Source organism: Thamnophis sirtalis, unplaced genomic scaffold (genome assembly GCF_051295495.1).
Source record: "Thamnophis sirtalis isolate CommonGarterSnake01/CBP01778 unplaced genomic scaffold, rThaSir2_p1.2 scaffold_2, whole genome shotgun sequence".
Classification (NCBI taxonomy): Eukaryota; Metazoa; Chordata; class Lepidosauria; order Squamata; family Natricidae; genus Thamnophis; species Thamnophis sirtalis.
This window is the reverse complement of record NW_028261382.1, coordinates 59,126,569-59,129,031: the sequence shown is the minus strand read 5'-3', so window position 1 is coordinate 59,129,031 and position 2,463 is coordinate 59,126,569. Positions and strand designations below refer to the sequence as shown.

Here is a 2,463-nt window from a genome sequence, read left to right as displayed (position 1 = left end):
GCAACCTTTATGAAGATTGAGAATTTATTCCTCTTTATTCCAAGATGAAGCAGCACAAGGTCCTTATACTTAGCAAGGCAGAGACAAGAACTGAGTCTTCACTTTAAGTATTAACTGTCTCAGAATTTCCCAGCCAAGGCTGATGGTTGATTAAGGGGAGGAAGGAAGTCTTTGCAAGTAAGCACAAGGGGAGGTTTTTGTCTCACTTCTGCATGTCAATGTATCACTGTGGATACCAATAGTTGCTGCCAACGTAGTAACCACCACAATAGTAATCAGCTTCATCCTCAGCCTGGAGGTTTGAAATGGTTAAATAGGCTGCATTGGCAGAGGTGTCCTTGGATCCCGTGAATCGGCCGTTTGTGCCAGTATCATAGAGAAGGTATTTGGGGCTCTCTCCAGCCTTCTGTTGGTACCAATTTATGTAATAGCTGTCTATTTGGCTTTCTCGGCTCATGGTACATGAGATCTTTGCTAGTTGTCCCAGGGGAAACGATTGTGCTGCAGGTTGAGTCAAGGTAAACTGTGAGTTGGCTCCTGAAAATAAAAAAGGGAAGAGAATGAAAGTGGACACTCTATAGATCCACTCTTGGAGTATCTTTGGAAAAGCTGCTCTGATTGAAATCCAAACATCACTGAATTTCAATTCATTGGAAGACATGGAAAGGGTGGCTTTCATATCAGGCTCAAACCACAGTTCCACCTTGAAGCTGATACTTTCCAAACCAAATCAGATGAATCCAGAGGTGAGAATTCTTCTTAAATTACCTGGGCACCATACGAAGAAGAAGGCCAAGAGCAGAGACCAGGCCATGGTGAAGAGCTGATGGTTTTGGGAAATTCAGATTAGGAGACTGCTATAGTCCCTTTAAACCCCCAAGAATTTGAGTCCTCCCCCTTTATGCAAATTCAGCTTGCATCTCATTAGCATCTCATTAGCTTATTAGCTTATTATTAGCATCTTCTTCTTGGATAAGAAGAATTGCACTGGAAGGCAAGAGATGTTTTTCTGCTTCTTTTTCACTTCTCGTTTCATTCATCTCACTTGGATACTAGAAATCCTTGAGAGGTCATGTTACAGTAACGTGGTTGGCCTAAGGTCACCGTGGAACTCTTTCTCTCCTCATAGATGATGGACCTTTCTGAATATCTGCTGATATCAGATCTCTCCCAATCTTGTTACTTGAACAACCGATTTGCCTAATTCAGACAAAAACATTTCTAAAGCACTAGTTACATCATTTAACCATTTAACCCTCCTGGGAAATAAATCCCCAGGAATTGCTTTTGTGTCAGGCTCGGGATGAGAATGTAGATTCCAGATGATTATTTGTGCAGAAAAAGAGAGACTCTCACTTGGGAGAGAGGTGCAAATATAAGCGGCCAAAATAAAAATTGGCTCAGAAATTCATACTAACATTTTTCTTCATGCAACATGTGTTTCTACTGTCGGTGTTTCCTTTCAGAAGGTTAGTCTTCACACTTCCTTGACTACACTCCTCATTTTGATGGAAGATTCCTTTTTGTCATGTTTAGTACAAGATTATTATATATTTGTTGTGTTCATTAATCATTACTTCAACAAAGAAATTGGTGGAAGAGAAAGTCCACAATTTGGCAGAATTTAGGATGTCTGCAAAAGCACATTCAAAACTGAGAACCCTTTTGAACAAATTCAGCACATCTCCTCGTTTTATATGTCCACAATCCTTTCAACCAGGATTAAGTTCAGGAAATCGGTTTTATTCTCACATTGTCTCTCTTCTGAAAATATTTTAACTATGTAGAGAGAGCTCCACCCCATGGTCAAAGCTCTTCAGGGGAGGAAGGAAGTGTTCACAAATAAGCACAAGGAGAGGTTTTGGTCTCACTTCTGCATTTGAGTGTATCACCGTGGATACCAATAGTTGCTGCCACTGCTGTAAGCACCAGCACAATAGTAATCAGCCTCATCCTCAGCCTGGAGGTTTGAAATGGTTAAATAGGCTGCATTGGCCGAGGTGTCTTTGGACCCTGTGAATCGGCCGTTCGTTCCAGTATTATAGAGAAGGTATTTGGGGCTCTCTCCAGCCTTCTGTTGGTACCAAAATATGTTATAGCTCCCCACTTGGGTGTCTTGGCTCATGGTACATGAGATCTTTGCTGGTTGTCCTGGGGGAAACGATTGGGCAGCAGGTTGAGTCAAGGTATACTGTGAGTTGGCTCCTGAAAATAAAAAAGGGAAGAGAATGAAGATGGACACCCTATAGATCCACTCTTGGAGTATCTTTGGAAGAGCTGCTCTGAGACACCACTGAATTTCAATTCATTGGAAGGCATAGAAGGGGTGGTTTTGATATCAGAACCACACCATAGTTACTCCATGAAGCTGATGCTTTCCAAACCAGCAGATGAATCCATAGGTGATAATTCTTCCTCAATTACCTGGGCACCATAAGAAGAAGAAGGCCAAGAGCAGAGACC

General features: G+C 41.8%; 1 pseudogene; it reads right to left on the bottom strand.

The window, feature by feature from the left end:
- Window positions 1-223: 223 nt before the first annotated feature.
- LOC106552098 (immunoglobulin lambda variable 5-52 pseudogene) lies at window positions 224-814 on the bottom strand (annotated as a pseudogene).
- Between the last annotated feature and the right edge of the window lie 1,649 nt (window positions 815-2,463).